Below are 20,160 nucleotides of genomic sequence, written 5' to 3'. Positions count from 1 at the left end.
ATTTTAGGTAGCAAATTTAATGTACTTTAAATGTGTCATAGCTATTTAGGGCTAAATAACATATTTTTCTGACTATACTGTAAAAAGTGAAAAATATCAGAAAACAAACCCAAGGCAACTGGTCTCCTATTATGAGATATTAGGGGTTTCTAATATAAGATAGTATCTTATATTAGGTTCCTTAAAATTTTAGGGGGTAAACAAACAAAATAAACAATATTAATTTAATAATCACATTTTTATTGTTACTTATTAATTAAATATTATACACAAACATGAGTCTTAATATTTTGGTACTTTAATCATGAAACTATAGACAAGTATCAGTCTTTAAAACAAACAAATACAAACAAACAATTCGAGCTTTACTCACTAATCATAATCACTTTTAATACAAATATCAAAAGAAAAGTTATAAAAGTAATAACAAAAATCAAAATCTTCTAAAATGTTGTAAATCTTATCATGTCTTACATATCTAAGCATAAAGAACACAAAAAATTATCCTATGCTATTTCTCCACATTCCTCATGAGCCCATTTAAAACAACCTTGACACTTAGCCCATTTTTCTCCTCTTGTATTTTGTGAAAAGTTTCCGCTGCAGTAGGGACATTCAGCATCATACTCATCCCCACTGCTATCCTGGACAAGATCTTCTGCACGGACATCTTTTTTTACATAGCGCTCAAGGGTACCCTTAGGAACACTAAATTGTTTTGCAGCTCTTAAGTAACCCATTTCGTTTCTTCGAACTGCATTCACACCTTGCATCATGGCATTATCGACCCCTGTCTTCCTTTTGATGGGAGGCATCTAAAACAAAAAATATAGGGTTCAACCCTACTTATAATAATTGCTCTTTTTGAGTACCACAATATGAGATATCTCATTTTAGGAACCCCAGCATATCTCATATTAGGAAAGCAACAATTTTACAAAATGGATGCCTTTTTTTTTGTTTCAAAAAGAAAACACAATGAAATTGCATTTACATCTTAAAATGGATCATATAAGGTACAAACCAAATATATATTAAGAGCGTTTAACGTAAAAGTAAAGTTGTTACATACCTTGTAAACATTTGACGAAAAATATTTTGTTTTACGAAAATGTAAAAACTACACGCACACGTATTTCGATCGCCGGTGGCCGGCACGCACTGGCAGACGTTTAGTGGTGTTGCTGTGCTGATCGCGCGACACTAGCGCCCAAATGACTGACGTGAATAGTTTGACTTATACCTTGCTATCTCATATTAAGCGCCTGTCTCATAATAGGCATCCTTACCCTAATAAATCTGTAAAAAAACTGTGTCTGTACATTGAATATATTAAAAAAATAATAATTGGGTGGGGTTTAGAAACAGTAATGGAGCACAAATCCAAAAAAAAAATTCTGATATAAATGATTCTGATATCTTCGAAACTTGAAGACCTGATGCAGAACACCAACAGACCAACAAAACTATAAGAGATACCAAAATGGTGCCATAGCAAAAATTGTTTCATGTGATGAGCATTTTCAGCTGAGATAATAAATTTTAAGATCTGGAACACCTGATGTGGAACCCCAAGAGCCCAGCTTCTCTGTACCATATACAGGTGTGACGTTTTAGCAAAAGTTGTTCAACTTGATAAGCACTTTCTATTGACTTATACAAATTGAAGATCTAAAACACCTGATGTGGAACTCCAGGGGCCCAGCTAGACTATAGCATATAGAGGTGTGACGTTTTAGCAAAAGTTGTTCAATCTGATAAGCACTCTCTGTTGACTTATAAAAATTGAAGATGTAAAACACCTGATGTGGAACCCCAGAAGCCCAGCTAGACTATAGCATATAAAGATAAGACGTTTTTGCAAAAGTGGTTCAATCTAATAAGCACTCTCTATTGACGTATATACATCGAAGATCTGGAACACCTTTTTTTTTTAACGACGTAAAAATCATCAATGACCCTCCCGCTGTGGGTTAGCAGCGGTGAGGGAGTGTCGACTCTTACTGACTAAAAGCCGTCGTGTTCCGTCGTAGGCCTTATGTGCTAGGGCCGCGGTACCTCTTTCGAACAACCCGCAGCCCCGGCAGGCCCAGCCCTGCTGGGCCCCTCTGGGGTTGCTGACATCTCTTTGAGGAGCGCGTGGAACAACGCGCGCCGCCGACACGGGTCTGTTGTCTAAAGACAGACATGAGCGATGAGCCAAGATCTGGAACACCTGATGTGGAACTTCAAGAGCAATACTACACTTGAAATGTATAGAAACGAATGTCATGAAATAGGTATGGTGACACAAAACCGACGATTATCCCTTTATACACTATAGAAATATGAACTCAAGGACAATCCCCGGTGGACGTCGTTAAAAAAAAGACAATCCCCGGTTCTGTGCTATACCATTGCTAACTGTGGATGAAAACTATTTGGGCTATTGTGATGGGATGCTAATGGACTAGGAATGGGGAAACTACGGGAACTATGGCACCTGCCGATGACAATGTATTAGATACATGTAAAAATTGCAGGTGGAGACTTCGCCAGCTCACTTACTGGGCCCCCGGGAATCAGTCACTGAATAGCAACAAGAGGGCAACAGGGACATGAGCGGCTGAAGTGTGAGAATACCTCGGCGGATTTTAAACGCAGATTACGCGCACCCTGTGGGTCACTTACCACGGGGCATTCTCCGAGCAGGGCTACTAACCCTGCTCTAGCGACTCCACTCTGGACGGCCAAGCCAAGCCAGAGGCTTGAGACCTACCCCCGTCATGGTTCACTCCGACCGTCCGGAGATGGGGGCAGTATACTCTCCCTGGAAAACTCAGTATATATAGCCCCGCGGGGTAGCTACTCCCCGTCATCAGCCTCAGATGTCCTGCGGTGCTTATATCTCATTCTCAAGAGCCTTTGTAATTCCCAATACATAATTGGGAGAGTCGACTTCCAGTCACGATGCAACTGAGTACCAGTGTTTTACAAGGAGCGACTGCCTATCTGACCTCCACAACCCGGTTACCCGCTCAACCCAACACCCCTTGGTAAAACTGGTCAGGCTTACTGGTCTGACTACCCATAACGACTGCCAAGTTCAATGACAGCCGGAACCTACTGTTTAACATGCCTTCCAAATAACGGTCATTGGTATCCAAAATATATGTAGAAAGTAACCTACATACGAACTTAGAAAAGTTGCATTGGCAGGTACTTGCCAGACCTGGAATCAAAGACGCACGCTCATACTTGAGAGATTGGTTCTCTACCCACTAAACCACCACGACTTCCACTAAGTCACCACGACTTTGTCATCTATTTAATGTTTTTTACGTAATAATACGTGTAATATTTTTGCCACACATAACTTAAATGCGGACTAATTCGAATCACTACTTTTATCCCTATGGTCGCGTCTATTGCGGTTCAGTTCTCAGCGTTTTGTTTAGTCTGCTGTGCTTTTGCCGTTGAAGTACAGAAATTAAATATATGGAACGTTTCTAATGCGTATTCCGTTGTTTTCAAGTCAACGGCCTCTTAAAATTCAATATCAGACGATTAAGATCTTTGATTTTGCTGACCCCGTAGTCGCTGGCATAAGGGACAGGATCCGCGTACGAAGTCGCGGGCAGAAGCTAGTAAATAATATAAATTTATCTTTAGACCTACATTTGTTTTATATCCAAAATAACTTTCTAGTAAATTCAATGCAGTCGTTAGCCGTGACGTGGGCAGTCGTAAAACTAATTTATGCGTCTATTATTTTGACAGGCCCATTAAATGTATAATATTAATCTTGGCCTATGTTTGTTTGGTTTGATTTTATTATGTGACAATTAATGCAGTTATTTGATTTTGCGGTTCTAACTAAAATTTTAACTTATTAGTACGAAATACAGGTATTAATTCGTCTTTTCTTTTCTTATTTCTGACTGCTATTTTTTTATTATTATTTTTGTTTATTGTTTGTAAGGCTGTGTCACACGCGTGCGTGAATAAACGTATTTTCTTTCTTTCTTTCTAAAGGAACATATTCGCACGAGCGATCCACAAAGAGAACTGTTTCCTACTGAGGTCGGAATCAACCCATTACGAGATGAAGTCAGTTGTGTGGTGCTACATTCCCAAAGCTGGGAAGGAACGCTCTAAAGCGTTAACGAATATTACCTAGAATGTCAGATGGAATTGAGAAAACTCTGACAATAGGGCTTGTAAGATAATTAAACCAGCAGATTACCCGATGAGAAGAAGAATGATTCATAACATTACTTACAAAATAAATAAATATGAACACAGCATAATAATTCTACCACAATTTAAGCCACTAACAACAGAATTTTAGCTTCTAAAGCTTAAAAGAGAACTCAAATTACGAGCTTCGTTTACTTAACAAAGTTTAAAGCCTCCGTATAATATAACATATGCGCATACTAACTAGATACTTGCCTTTTCTACTCGAAACATTGACGTATGTATGTGTTATGTTATAAGTTGGGCTGGAACTGTTATTGTTACGAAGTTATTGTTATGAATTGTATAATGTTATGTGATATTTGCGTAGGCTGATCTAGTTGGGGTGTTTAATATATAAGTGTAAGTGTAAACATATATAGTTTGTGTGGGTTTTGGTTCCGATGTTAATTAATGAAGTATTGATAACATACTTAGGCTGATAGGCTTTATCAAGGTACGGAAATAAGTTCCCTCAGAGCGCTCGTGAAACTTCTTATGGAGACTAATAATCTACACTTACAAATAAAATGAAGAGTTTGTTTGTACCCTAAAACTTTCGAAACTACAGAACCGATTTTAAAATTTCTTTCACTGTTGGAAAGAAAAATTATTTCACTCTGCCCGAGTAAGAAATTTTTTGATCCCGTTACGAGCAGAGCGTTCCTATGGGATGCGGGTAAAACTGCTTACAGATACTAATATTTATTTATACAATTAATTTTAGAACTAGCTAATAAAACATCTAATAAAATCTGCACATAATCACTTGTAAGCATTATATCTAAGACTCCTATTTGCGCAATCAGCGCGTCTATAAATTGTGTTTACACAGTAACTTGTAAACTGCTGGCAATCTATCTGAGAAATTTATTAGTTTATCATTCCGGGATTTAGAGATTTCCTATGACTTGTTTATGTATTGCTACTATGTATTTTATTGGTCGTTAATCTGTGGTTTACTATTGTGATTATCTAGCAAAAACTACTGATCAGAATCCTTACTGTATAAATGTAATAGTCTGTGTGTGACGCAATCACCCTGAAATTGCTGAACCAATTAAGATAAAAGCCGCCGAGATGGGTAGCCTAAAAACCGCTACATTTCACATTTATCTGAATGATGGGAGTAGTTTCACCTCGGTCAACTTATTTTAGATTAAGGTATATAAATGAGCCATAGTTGCCAAAAAATTAAGATTAAAATAAAAAAAATAATCACACTCAAGCGATTAAACACCAATAAAGCAAGTAACTTCAAAATATATACTTAAAAAAGTCATTTCTATGAACCATAAAACAGAAAACTGCCATTACAATTCCATAAGAGCAGACAATCAAAGGGCTTGAAATTCCAAAAGGTATAAAGACTACGTCGGAAACCATTTCCGTGGCCGCAATAGATAAAATCCTATGAAATTCCGAAGTGCAACGCCGCTTGCACTTTGTAAGGATTTTTTCGCATAAAGCCATCGTTGCAGTACGCGAGCAAATGAGCGGTTTTGTGAAGCCGTCATCAAAAAAGAGAGCAGGGATTTTTTTGCCTATCTATATATAGGTTTATTTTGTGGATTCCAAAGTATGGAAATGTTGATATCATTTTCCGGGTTTCATTTCATTAGATAATGATAATATGATGAAATTTTCTTGATAAAATATTGTTTTTCTCACTTATGTTATAAAGGTGAAAATTTGTAAGTGTGTCTGTATGTTTCTTACTTTTTCGAGTGCAAACGTCTCTAAACGGATTCCGTATGTAACTTAGCAATAGTAGGTATAGCGTAGGTAGGTATGTATCAGTTTTTTTTATTAAGTAGCCTTTTTATCCGGATGCAAGAAGTCATTCTGTTCGGAATCGGGTGGAACTACAGAGAAAGCTAGTTTGGTAGTAATCCATACTGCTGTTGTTATTTTATGAAGCCAATTGTAAACTGCGCCAATAAAAGATTATCTCGGTTCCGTTTACGCTAAAGTTATCACTGCTGTTCAATAAACATTAACGCTAAAATTAATGGGATTTACAACATTAATATGCAAAGCCAAAATTGTCTAAACTTGCTACAAATCAATGAGGTGTTAAGGGGTTCACACACTACCATGCGTTTGTCTGTAAATCTATACTAATATTATAAAGCTGAAGAATTTGTTTGTTTGTTTGAACGCGCTAATCTCAGAAACTACTGGTCCGATTTGAAAAATTCTTTCAGTGTTAGATAGCCCATTTATTGAGGAAGGCTAAAGGCTACTTTTTATCCGGGTGAAACCGCTGGCAGAAGCTAGTGTAAAATAAAAGTCGTGCTATACTTACTGTATAATGTTTAACTATTTGAATGCTATCTTTGAAGGTCATAATTTAGTTGGTAGAAGTTTTTCTAATATTCAAGGGATCGAAAAACCGCCCACATATTCAAAAGTTATAAAGCGTACTGATAAAAATTAATTTCCAGACGTTTTTCAGACCGATTTTAACTGAATATTGAATCTTAATGTTAATGAGCTTTTCTTTTTATACGCCTACTTCTTTATCTTTATATAATTCATAAAATAGTACAAACGCATCAACGCTCATTCATACAGTTGAGTCGTTACAAAAACACGGGCTGTGGTACCTAGTGTGAGATCCAGCATTTGGGAAATCATAAACAAAACATAATATTATGTCTAATATAACATGGAACAACATAATTTGTCTCTATCTAGGAAGACATTTACACGATTTATTTTCTACATAACACTGAAAAGTCTATTTCCCGATTTCCGTTACAAATGAAGTGTTAACATACATTATGTCAAGGCAAACCATCGTATGTATATGCATATGACGTTTTTGCTATATTTTTCTGTATAAAAAAATACCAGGAAGTTGTACTGGAATAGAGTTCAAGTTTATAATGTTGAATAATCTAGAAAATATAAATGCCAAGGAGCCTGTGTGTGTGATGCAAAAATGCTAAAACGGCTCTACCGATTAAGATGACATGTGACACAGAGATAGATGTAACCTTTACCTATAAATATTGTATTTTATTTGGATGATAGAAGTAGTTCCCAAGAGATGTGGGAAAACCCACGGTCGTAAGCTAGTATTACGTAAAAAATGTTCCAATAATTTTACGTTATTTCATTCAAGTATTGTAAACTACGTAACTACTTATTTTTAACCTAGACTCAGTGTACGGAATTCCGACCCAGATAAACACGGTGTCGTTTATTTAACATTATTCTTGAACTTACATATTTATTACAAGGAAAACTTTTATTTATGATCTACCATATCAGTCTGTCAGACACTGAAATAGTTGTGACGACATCGATACAGTAGTCGGCAGAAAAATTGAGTCAGTTTCGTAAAGTTAAATGTGTATTATTTTAACAGCGTGGAATCTGGTTATGTTTATTATTACCTATTTTTTAATAATCTAAAAACCTTTTTAGCAGAAAATAAAATCGAATTCAAAAATACACCTAAAACTTTCGTACGTTTGAAAAATATTTTTTTTGATAAAAACGTGCATACATACAGGTCAAACTGAGAATCTCCTTTTGTTGAAGTCGGTTAAAATTATAACGAACGTAGTTATTTTATGTGAAAAAAAATAAAGATACTTTTGTGTAATTTATTGAAAAGAAAAACATTCCTCTAGATTTTTGCGTTTCACAGATTTTGGTTACTGACTCATTTTCAGTGCTTCATACTGTACATTTCTCAGTAGAATCTGTGTTTGTTATTTTTGGCAGAAATAGATGGGAAGTTGATAAGTATACGTTACGTAGACAAGCTTTTAATTTTTTCCTGTTGATCTTTTTTGAGTGGTTTTAAAAGTTACGTGCTATGTTATAGATTGTGTTTGTGAAAAACTGTGGTAGTTTATAAAAATGTTCGGAGATCAATACGTTTTTGCGTGGTGATGAATTTTAGTTACGTTTTTGTTAAGTCAAACTAGTAGGGACATTATTTTAATTTCAATGTGATGTAAAGATTTGTTTATTCATATATAAATCATTCTAATGTGATGTTGAAGTTAAAACATTATAAAAGTACCCTTATCCGAAATTCTATTTGTAGTCAACCCAGCACCTATGTCTATTTCTTCAAACAATCTTATCTATTTCATAACTTCATTATAATGTCAAAGTCAACAAGACGAATATATTTTATTCCCCATTCTCAGTAATCTTCAAGAACTAAAGCGTTTTAGTTTTTTGTTTATCTGCAAAAAACTAGACTGATTTATGACAAAACTGTTCAACATATCACCAGTATGAGGTAAAGCTAAAAGGACGTAAGTACACATTATTTTATATCAGCCGTTTTCCCGTGGTTTCACCCGCGTCCCGTGGAAACTACTGACCATACCGGGATGAAATATAGCTTGTGTTACTCGGGAAGAGTGTAGCTTTCTAATAATGAAAGAATTTTTCAAATCACTTCAGTATTTCGAAGCCTTTACAATTTTTTTTTGGTAAACAGTCAAAAAATTGTTTCCTCTTTATTATATTAGTATAAAGATACGTCCTTTTCATATGTAGCCGTGAAAGTATGGAGGAATGTTTTTTCAGACGCCCCGGGCGGTACAGCAGAAAGTTTCCTCATAAATATGCGGGAAAGGGAATTTAGGGGAAAGTTCAATTGTCTAAGATAATATCTTTTGAGAATGTAAATAATGTTCCATCGATTTTGGAACGTTTTTAATCGAGATACGCATCTCGAATAATTTTTCCTTTTTTTGGAACTCGATAGGAAAGGTCATTTTTATACGCAAATTAAATGGTGGATTCAAAATTCAGAGCACAGTTCCTATGACATTTTGTTATTTGAAAATGTCATAGTATAACTTAAAAAAAAATCCGAACGCTATAAATATCGCTACAAATACGTCATGCGATAATCCAAATCTTTACTTTTTGTATGAAACTATATAAATATACTTTAATTAAGATGTATTGCTTAAAATTCAGAATGAGTACGTAATTATTATGTCTGTGTTTTTATACAGGTAGTTAAAATGTTATAGTTCTATGAAGAACTCAGAAATATTGACAGCAATAAAATACAAAACTTACGAAGCTGCATAAATTAATAAATAACCAGTAATTTCTTTAACAATTTATGTAAATTTCTAAATTGTCAGAGACATTAAACTGACCCATATTTATTGCACGCAAGTGTATATTGCAAACGAAACGTCATTCAGTTGAATATTTCAAACGCAATTTATATTAATTTCTGCGAATATCCTCAATATTTTCTCAGTCTGTCCAGTTACCCAGTAACAAGGTCTTTTCCGAGAAAGTTACATTGACTCGTATTATGACGGAAAAACTACTGGTCAATTTTCCCGTCAACTATTTGTAATACTGCAAGCAATAAATCTACGTGAGATTGTAATAGTAATCTGCATTATCTACTTCAATATTAGAAAAGTATGGTTTCGTAATAGTAATCTGCATTATCTATTTTAATATTAGAAAAGTATAGTTTGTCCGAATAAAAAATAATTTGTAAAAACAGGTGCACTCGCAGGCAGCGGCTAGTATAATATAATAGAATATAATTACAGAATCTGTTTTCCCTGAAGATATTAAGAACGCGAATTGCTTAAAAAATCATATATATTTGTCTAAAACACACAAGATATATTGTAATTTCCTCTTCTTAGAATGATTTGGCCGAAGGAAATAATTTGGCATACAATATTGTTTGAGCAGGCACAGTATGTAACATATTTTTATCAAATCCCCCGATGTTTGCAAACGTAATTTAAATTCAGTGGATAGATTTAATACTATTTACAGTTTTCGAGCTTTTGCAAACATTGAAATTAAAAAAAACCGTAGCTTATTGGTTTGCACTGCCCACGCGGGTTTCTAGGGAATGCGTAATTCGACATTTTGAGTTCTTGGGCTCGTGTAAGATACGTAGCTACCTATGTATGTATAATCATCTACATTTTGTATGAATAGGTGCTGTCTTACTGAAGTGGGCTATGCGTAAAAAAGAGTTAGAAAATGTAAATGTTTGGCGACCATGTACGTAGTTAAGTATGACATTGCTGACGTCATGCAAGCAAAGCAATCGAGAAATGGTGACCATCGTAAGTGTAGGTACGACATGAGGACTTCGTACTCAATCAAGTAATCACACTTCAATAATAAACATTAAAGTTAGGATAGAATGTGTGTGTATTAAGTAGCATACATTGTGGTATACACATATAAATAATATGGAAGAATTTAAATTCAGGCTTAGAGTTTTAGAAACGGGGAATAGTTTTTTCATATCTTTTAGTCTATTTTAGTTTGACTTCAACTGTACGTTAGTTTGAAGTAATTTCCCGGAACGAATATAAGTTGTTGCTTTGTTGAACTATCTCTTGAAACTGAATTTCAGTAAAGATATCCAGAAATAGAATCGAGGAGGATGATTGATCTGGATTTGAAGAGTACTTCGAGTTTTCAAATAACTTTGAGGTACCATCAAATTCTTGGAGCAGGGAGTCGGATGCAAGTAGTTCTGAGAAAGTTTTGGGAAACTAAGCAAATATTCTTTTTCCTCTCGTGTGACCTGCAGATTTGCCCTTGACCCTTCCCGCTGAGGGTTAGCGGAGTCAGAGAATGACTCTTACTGACTAAAATCCATCATGTTCCTTCTTAAGCCCTTTACGTACCAGGGTCACGGTTACTCTTTCAAGCAATCTCGCAGCACCGGCAGGTACCGTAGCCCCGGCAGGGGGCTTAGGTCTTAGGCCTTAGGTGCCTAAGGTACTAGGATAGTTGAGGATGATCGCATTGGGGTTCTGTCAGATTGTGGTCTCCCTGGACTATGAGAGTAAAGGAATAGAGAGTGCACCTGCGTTTGCACTTTAATATGTCCTGCACGGCTGGCTGATATTCTTGAAAGACAGTCGCCTTGGCCGACATCATCAGTCTGCCACTAAAATTAATAAGTCTTCTTCGGTAAGCGAGAGCTAATTAATCAAGGTGTGCCTTTCTGACAAAGAAGGCAAACAAGTGTTAACTGATAAGCTTCATAACGTAATGAATATTAAATAACTACCGCCTTGTTGTTGTGGAAACTTCCAATCAACAATCAAAGATTTATCATCGCTTTTGAAATTAAGTAAATGGTTATCTGGAAGGAATTATTTCATTGTTTTTCTATACTTTAGGGCTATAAAGTCTACAAATTATTAGCGAATAAAAAAATAGTTTCCATGTTTCATCATTTACATTTTTTCATTTCCAGGAGCGCAAGTTTAATTCCTATGGGTATACCAAACTGACTTGATTAAATTTTAACCGACTTCCTTAAAAGGAGGAGATTCCCAATATTTTTGTTGTACCATTAAACCAAAATGTAAATCAACGTGGGTTGTAAACAAAGCACCTCATTACCAAATTAAAATGCAAAGAAGATTTATGAATTCTTCTCAAAAATCACTTTACTTTTATAGAAAATCAAGACACCTGATGCAATCTCTTAACAGTGCTCACGACACCCATGGGAAATGACCTAATTTTGTTAAGAGGGGAAAAGAATCTTCCCATTTTCTCAAACCTATGGAGAACGGTAACTTTTATGTGTGTTCTCAAATGTGTTTCGTGGTGATTAATTTGATTGCTTTAAAAAATGATCATGAGGATGATGAGATTGAATTTTTTTTTAATACTTTTGTAAATTACGGTCTTGATTATCTCTTTTGATAGAGATGTTTTATTTTTAGCTGACTTCCTCAAAAAGGAGCCTCCTCCTTTGAAGTTAGTTAGTTTTTGTGTTATTATTTTAATATTTTACAATAGGACATCTTATAGATAACACATTACTAGTAGATTTGTTACCCCACCCACTAAGCTTAGTATAATTGTGTCTGGAAAGAGTTCACGTCAATATAAAAATGGGCGAAGATCGAATTAATCTCTTCTCGATTGCCAGGACTTCCCACTTTTTATATTGTATTTCCTCTATTTTATGAAAACTTATCCTAACTCCTGATCACTAAGAAGATGACTATCTGTCATCTGCACTTCCACTGTTTTTGTTCGACGTTTAACAAAAACTTATTCAATCTACGCGGAAAACTTGAATCCAGTACTCAGTTCCAAAAGGCCTAATTAACCATAATACCATTTAAATATCAACCTTAGCCCACTATGATTAAGATCCAAATTACAATAGCAATTATTAACCTGTAACTGAATAAGATTTTATCAGGAAAGCAGTAAGTTTCAAACTGGTTCGGAGCTCGTAAAATTGGACACAAACTTTTGTTCAAGAATAGACCATATTGTAGAAGAGTTAAGGTATAAAATAGTTTGTGCTTAGCTAGGAAGTTTTTGAAGGTACGTAAAGGTTGCTAATTGGGTTAGATAATGTTTGTGTAAGGCTCTTGATGTTTTTCAGGATGTACTTGAAGGGAAGATAAAAGGGTTGCCGGGAATTAACAGTTTCTTGTAATTAGAGGAAGTACCCACTGAGAGGCTCTAAGCGTTCTTAAGCTGTTAGCTGATTCTTGAACTGCCTTAACTGAATAGTTGTAGTTTTTTGCAAATTTTGTATATGATACTTTTATTCTGATACAAATATGTTTTTTCTGGCACAGTCACACATGCACCAAGAACGAACCAAGAATTTGTTTGAGAAAGAGCAAAAATACAGACATTTTATAATTAAATTACTTTTTCCGTAGTTTCATCGTTATTCGCGGACACACGTGGATAAAAATATGTCACCGTCAACAAAATTCCATCTCATTTGGTTCGGTAGTTCTACACACTATGACATTTTTGATGTAGGCTCAAACTCAAAAATATATTATACTCAAAGAAAAACGAACCAAAACACATGAAATCGAAGCAAACAATAGTGGTCCACTCCCAGCACTTATTTATACTCAGCTAGCTTTTCCCGTGTATTTGCTTGCTCTCGGGTTTCAATCAAACATACTGGAGCACTTTGTTATTGGCGTATTTCCTTACTTACAGTACATATTGAATATAGTGTGGTATATTCAAGATTGTATGCTGAAAATATTTACATTGTAAATACCAACTAATATAAGGTACCCATATTTTACCAAGGAGTTACCATAGTTGAGTAAAAGACTAGGCCGATGATGATGATGTTGATCTATATTTCACCCAGAAGCCGATCCCAATACATTTTTGAAAGTACAGGATGATGACGATTTTACCTAGGTATAAGCCTAGGACTAGGAGCTAGGATTGTTCGTAGTTACTTCAGCCTTAGTACACAAAGGGCTCAAACAAAAGCCACAAAGGTTGGTTTTAGTCAGTGAAAATCTGACAGTCACAGCGAGAGGGGTCATCTGATGATGTCAAGTCTAAAAGCTCACACCTCCAGTTGAAATATATTATTTAGAGTACCCTTTTAGAGCACCTGCACTCTTCAGACTAAACCATCGGCCGAAAGCTGACCCGATGGTTTGTAACTATTTTTTTTGAGAAAATCTTAATTCCAATCAAAGTTTTAGTCATTCTGATAAGTACCAGTTAAATACCTTATATTTCCAATGTGACTTCGTCTTCCCTTCATCTTCGTGCCGGTTTATGAGCCCAAACTAAAAGTCAGCAGTAGTGTGTGGGAGCTATGAATTAGCAGACTGATTCATAAAAACAGTTGTGAATCAAAAACGACAAGAATTTTAAGTGTAGGTTCGAGAAATGAAATCCTTAAAACCTGTGTTATAAAGTTGACAAAAAAAAAATGAGTCGCTCGTGTGAACTTTGACTGTTGAAATTTTCTCACTGGCACTGCTAGTCAAGTTTTGGTTCAGGCAAAAGTGGAATTATGAACGAAAATCTGAATATTTCACAAGAGTTGCAACTGAAAGGAAATGTGAAAATACACTGTTTGGCGTTTTTGGAGCTGAAATTTTGTAAAATGCTGTCTGTTTACAAAATGTAATGTTCATTTGCTTAAAAAAGTCTATAAATTGTGATGTGAGGGGAAATTACCTCTATATACAATATCATTAATATGTTTAAGTAGTCGAAATTCCAATAAATATAATGTTCAAAATTATATTTTACGATGTTTCAAATTAGGCGCAATACTTTTTAAAGACATTTCAACTACACTTATACTAACACAAAATAGATATAGATATTCATGCCAAAAATTAAAGCACTGTCGTCCAAGTTTCACTGAAACATGTAAAATAAAGTACGCTATAGAGAATTGGTTAAGGCCATTTCGGTAAAAGGAATGTTTAGTTACAGTCCTTGATGTCATCTTCATATGGCTTTTGATGACCTTGAAAGTAATCGAAGGACATAGAATAATGGACTTTATCAATAAACTTATACGCACAAACAGTTAAGAATATCCCAAGTTTCTTTATTAATAACTTTTTCACTTTTACAGACAGGCAGGGAGATAACTTAAGATATTATTTCTGAAAAGAATAAAAGGCTACAGTAAAACTTTCTCGATTCTTTCATTAATAACCGAAAAGAATAGCCGACTACAAAATTCTTCAACAAAATAATTAGACGCAAGTTTTTTAAGTATAGAAAAAACTAATAACAAGCATATCTAGAGGCTATTTTGTTAAAGAATATTGTTAAAAGTTAGAATACTCCGAAAAATTCTAATGAGTATTGTAACTATTTTTACAAAAAATATGTCATGTTAATATGGACATGTCTCCATATAATTTAATGTTATTTTTGCTTATAAACTTTTGATTTCATGAAGGGATGTAAAGCCTAAGGGTACGTTTCAGACAAGGGTCTTATATATACAGTGACTTACATATTAACTTGGCAGTGATAATTTAAAAAAACAATCCCCGTCGCCTTCGGGCAGGTTAAAGGTCAAAACGGCTTACATACTGAATTTTTGGATTATAATTAAGATAGTAGGTATTATATGAAAAGGCTAATCTGTAAGTGTACAATAATATGAGAGACCTGAAGCGATGTTTGTTTGAATGTTTTAATATCAGGAAATGGGTAAAGGTAAAATTTGAAAAGAAAAAACCGTGTTAGATATCCCATTTATTTAAGGAAGTTGTTGGGTCCTTCGATCTCAGTGGCGTGCACTTGGAGAGGCCTATGTCCAGCAGTGGATTGCGATAGGCTGATGATGATGATGATTGGGTCCTTTTTATCTGGGCTAATAATAATAAAGTTACTTAACTACTACATTTTGCGATCGTCTAAACGGTAGGTTTATAAAAAAAGACTTATTAAACAGAAAGCAACTCTCGCTAAAACGTTGCATACAAACTCAGAAAACAACAAAAAAGTTTCACTATACTCCATTCATGCTCACGAAACATTGTTTTAAATAACACAGCGAGTTTAAAAATAAATGCATTAAAACTGAAAGTAGATAGATCAAAAATTTTAACAATTTCGCCACACGCGGACATCAAAGAGTCTAAATATGGAGTCTTGTACACAAAAGTATTAGTTAATTGTGCTATGGTGGAAATAGGGTATTAATAGCATGTGGTCTAAGATGGGAGATAAAGCGGAAGAGAAGTACCTGTTGAACATAGTGCCACACGCTTTTTTATTAAGTGAAAAAATGTCTACACATGCCACCAGCTCGGGCAAATTCGAGATGGTTATGCGAGTCTTACACTAAAATCCATTCATTAAATTGTAAAAGACAGCTGTGTTGCTTGAAAATTTGTTCTTCACTAACTTCCTTCAAAAAGGAAAAGTAGGTATGTAAGTTGGTTGACCCTAAATTGAATAACGTTATTCTTATTAATGAAAGTAAGGTGAGGCCTAACCTCGGGAAGAAACATCAAAACAAAATAAACTCAAGGTCTCTCTTAAATTCTAAATATTTCATACATTAATGGATGAGCATTATACTAAGAAAAAACTAAGATATAACCTAGGAACAACGATAATGTGTTCTAATTTGTATATACCGCCCTGAAAAATAAAGGTTGTTGACTTTCCAAATACTCCAAAAATATAACGTCTAACTAGCCTGACCCTATTGTAGCTTGAAATACCAATCAGAATACATAAGCTACAGTCCTCAATCTTGAAACCAACAGTCGAAACACAATAAAATACAAACGCTTCAATACATATCGACAAATTATGACCAGGACAATATATTTTATTTTATAGGCAACCCGCCATCACCAGCAACTTGAGGCAAATCGTAATAAAGTTTCGTTAATCCTTCATTGTTTGATCGATGTTCAGCCGGATTAGATTGGCAAAGCAGCGCTTTAAGCGACGCATTCCCATCATGATTTATCTCCTTGTTATTAGTGTAAAAGCGCTTAGCGCTGTGGGCGAGGTGGCCACAAAAATATGCAAACTGGGATTACGCTTGAAGGACAGTGGTGATCGAATGTGCTGGATCAGTCAGTAATACTAACGTGTTATTTGTGTAGCTAAATTATTACAGTGCGTATCACACTATTGTAAACCTTTTTACAAAAAAATAATACCGACTTCAATAATATGAACGAAACTATGCTGAAAATTGCATCAAAATCGTTTCAACCAAACAGATGAGATAATCATACACAAACATACCTACATACAAGTCAAACTTAGTCTAAGAACTCGTAGTCTAAGAACCTCTTTTTTTTGAACTCAGTTATAAAAGGCAAAAGTTTGTGAGTGTGTAGGTATGTTTGTTACTTCTTCACGCACAAACTGTTGAACGGATTTTAGAAAACTTTTCAATCATAAATAGCTTACACATCAGAATAACGTTTAGTCTACTTTTATATGGGAAATTAGCTCTTTCAAAAAGCGGGTGAAACCGCTGGCAAAATTTAGTATGCCAATAAATTGTTGCTATATCGATTTGATTTGAATTGTTGATGCCACGACTGTCTTTTATTGAACCCATTTCGTCTCCTCAGTCTTTGCAAATGAAGGTTGAGTATTGCATAAATATCAGGCAGGTTATACGGTACGAGCCGTACCAGCGAACCAATCGATAAACCTTATCGATTATTCCAATCGAATACACTATACTTAAATAATGTTCTAGGGTTACTAGACAATCGAAAGATGAATTGTTTCTCGTACTTTTTTTCTCTCGTCTTGTGATTAATTCCACTTCAGTATCTTAACTTGTATTTCCCCGGAGACATTTTGGCTTTATTGCTACAAATGATGTTCCATTTGCGCAAATTTTCCACTTAATATACCTGCGAAAATTTTGGTACTTTAGCATAATAAACTGCCTGGGTAGGTTTTGTGACGTATTGATGCCAAAAAAAGTGAAAACCACTTTTTGAAGTAATATAGTATAAGATCTCGAATTAAACAGATTTTGAGGCGGATCTGTCATATTTTGTATCTAAAATTGCTATACATATAGCAATTAACTGTACCCTGTGGTTTCACCCATGTGACAAGGAACAACTTTCCACACCTGGATGAAATGTAGCATATATCCTTTCTCAGGGTCTTAACTATGTATTCACCAAACCAAATAAAATTCAAATTGATTTTGAAGTTTCGGTGTGACAGCGACGCAACAGACAGACAGAGTTACTTTCGCATTTACAATAATAATCCCTACTAATATTATAAATGCGAAACTAACTCTGTCTGTCTGTTTGTTACGCTTTCACGTCTAAACCACTTAACTGATTTTAATAAAATTGGTACAGAGATAGAGTTGACCTTGAGGAAGAACATAGGATAGTTTTTATCCCGGACTTTTTGAAGAATTCTCTTGGAAATGCGATATAACCAAACTCTACGCGGGTGAAGCCGCGAGCGGAAGCTAGTATCAAATATAGCAATATCTTTCTTCAAGACATCTTCAATCTGATCTATGTTAACCGCTCGAGTATCTGCTGATGATGCAACGAAGAAATTGTGACGCAAAGCTAAAATCTCCATGACCCAGTTCCCGCGAATATTGCATAGATCCATCATTCACCAGTCAAGATTGTTTGTAGGAAAACGTATTTTTTCATCTACCTTCCTCTTCACAAGTGCTATATCGTTATTAAAATTTTTATTGCCCTCCTTTTTGTTAAAATTAATATTTCCAGCGATTTTTTATGTGGTAAATTTATTTTTATTAAAGGAAAAAATTAAAGTACTTTTGCGAAATAAATTATTCCGATTCGTAATACGGTGATGATCATGGCTTACATGGTAAAGTATATTCTCGGTAGCGTAGCATTAACGCATTGCATGTAAAAGCACTTAAATGAAATCAATTAAAGCTACCAGTTATATCCGCTTAAAAATTTATGCTTCATTTTCAGATGAATTTCGGAGAAATTTGAGTTACACAATCAATGGTTATTATCAACTTTTCTGTTAATCTACTGTTTCGCCTCTTCTCATACAAAGAAGGAATGAGCATTGATCACCACGACAGCTCAAAGTCGAATGGCAATTTCAGACTTTAAAGTCCACGTTTCCTCAAGATGTCTTTCTTTATTTACCTTTACTCAGTCATACTCAATTAATGGTTAATCTTCACTACTTTTGTGTGTTCCTGAACATACAACTAATAATTTTCTGTCTGAGTTTACATCAATATAAAAGACATTTTATTGAAAAGTTTGATGATCATTAAACTGCATGTTCTGTGTTATAAATTGTTCCGTAAACACCAACCAATTATGTAGGAACATCACTAACCACACTTCAATTATTATCATCTTTCATCCCATGACCATCCCTAATTATCGTAACAGGATACCTGTCACGTTTGAACTAACTATCCCTCCTCCTACCGTCCCCTTCCTAATCATTATAATTAATCTTATCCACATTAACAAAGTTGACACGGTCACGACTGCCCTAATTGATAAACTTCTTAACTATCCCTTGGAAGGTCCGTATGTTGTCAACTATACCAACTGTCTCAAAGTTGTGATGCATCCATAGTTAAGATGGATAGTTGCTATTCGGATATTCTGAGCAAATTACGGAATAGTTCCTGTATCGTAACTTGGTTACCACTTAGTAATTTTAGACTTGCTGTAACCTACATGTTTATTAATCTTATATGATTTTATAGACATTTTTTTTTTTCGAAAAAAGAACTCAACAGATTCTCAATATAGTTCCCAACATAGTTGGAAAAATTCTAGGCAGAAGATGATTCAAGACTCACCATGTAAATATATCGTTACTTCACTCAACTTTACATGTGTGTTCAGTTCACAGCACGGAACATAACACATACATACATATCTATGTATGTATGTTTATTAACCACGTTCCCCAGAAACGTGAGTACAGACACCCACATAAATAATAGTGCTGTGGTCTATCGATGCTATAGATTGGTGCACATAGGTGCCACGTGCGAGTCAGTACAATATTTACATATATGCTATTGTCAAATGCAGTTGGCTTTAATATTATACTAGATTTTCACGCGGTTACACCCGCTTCTTGTGAGAACTACTACCCATACCGGTAACGTGCACTTAATGCCATTGAAATGTGAGAAATACATAACTGTCTTTATGAACTACCCAAAAATATAGGCACCCAACACGAAAAAAAACGCATGGTTTCAGCCGCGCCCATATCCAGATAAAAAGTAGCCTAATGTGATTCTGATGTAGCTATCTGTGTATAAAAAGCATTTACTGCTAAGTTTCATCATAATCCGTTCTGTATTTTTTGCATAAAAGAGTAATAAGCATTCACGTCTTTAAGTATGTTTCTTGATTTGATACATCAGTTTTCAATTACAGACAACTTTTCTCACAATACTACAAACTAGCCGTGTGTTAGCATTTGTTGTACAGGAATTACATTTCTTAACAAACCCTCTAAGGTACGAGAGGTACACAAACCAGACTGGACCCTAAAGACCCCTAAATCATCTATGGAGTTCCTCAGTATCATGCATCATGACGAGTTCCTGCATGTTTCGGAAGGCACGAAAATTATTGTGCATCATATGCAGATATTATATGTAGTCAGGAGCCGTAAAGTCTGACAAAT

General features: G+C 34.9%; 1 protein-coding gene and 1 long non-coding RNA gene across 5 annotated transcripts in view; both read right to left on the bottom strand.

Annotated features, from left to right (window-relative positions):
* Positions 1–20,160, bottom strand: part of LOC110382001 (allatostatin-A receptor) — a 156,024-nt gene that overhangs the window by 34,880 nt on the left and 100,984 nt on the right. The window lies entirely within an intron of this gene.
* Positions 220–1,289, bottom strand: LOC126056948 (uncharacterized). Its single transcript, XR_010277463.1, has 2 exons — positions 1,073–1,289; positions 220–815 (listed from the first exon to the last, which is right to left on the bottom strand). It is a non-coding gene; the product is annotated as an uncharacterized LOC126056948 (long non-coding RNA).

The sequence above is a fragment of the Helicoverpa armigera genome, chromosome 2, assembly GCF_030705265.1.
Source record: "Helicoverpa armigera isolate CAAS_96S chromosome 2, ASM3070526v1, whole genome shotgun sequence".
Classification (NCBI taxonomy): Eukaryota; Metazoa; Arthropoda; class Insecta; order Lepidoptera; family Noctuidae; genus Helicoverpa; species Helicoverpa armigera.
The sequence above is the reverse complement of the archived record's forward strand: the minus strand, read 5'-3'. Positions and strand labels throughout refer to the sequence as shown.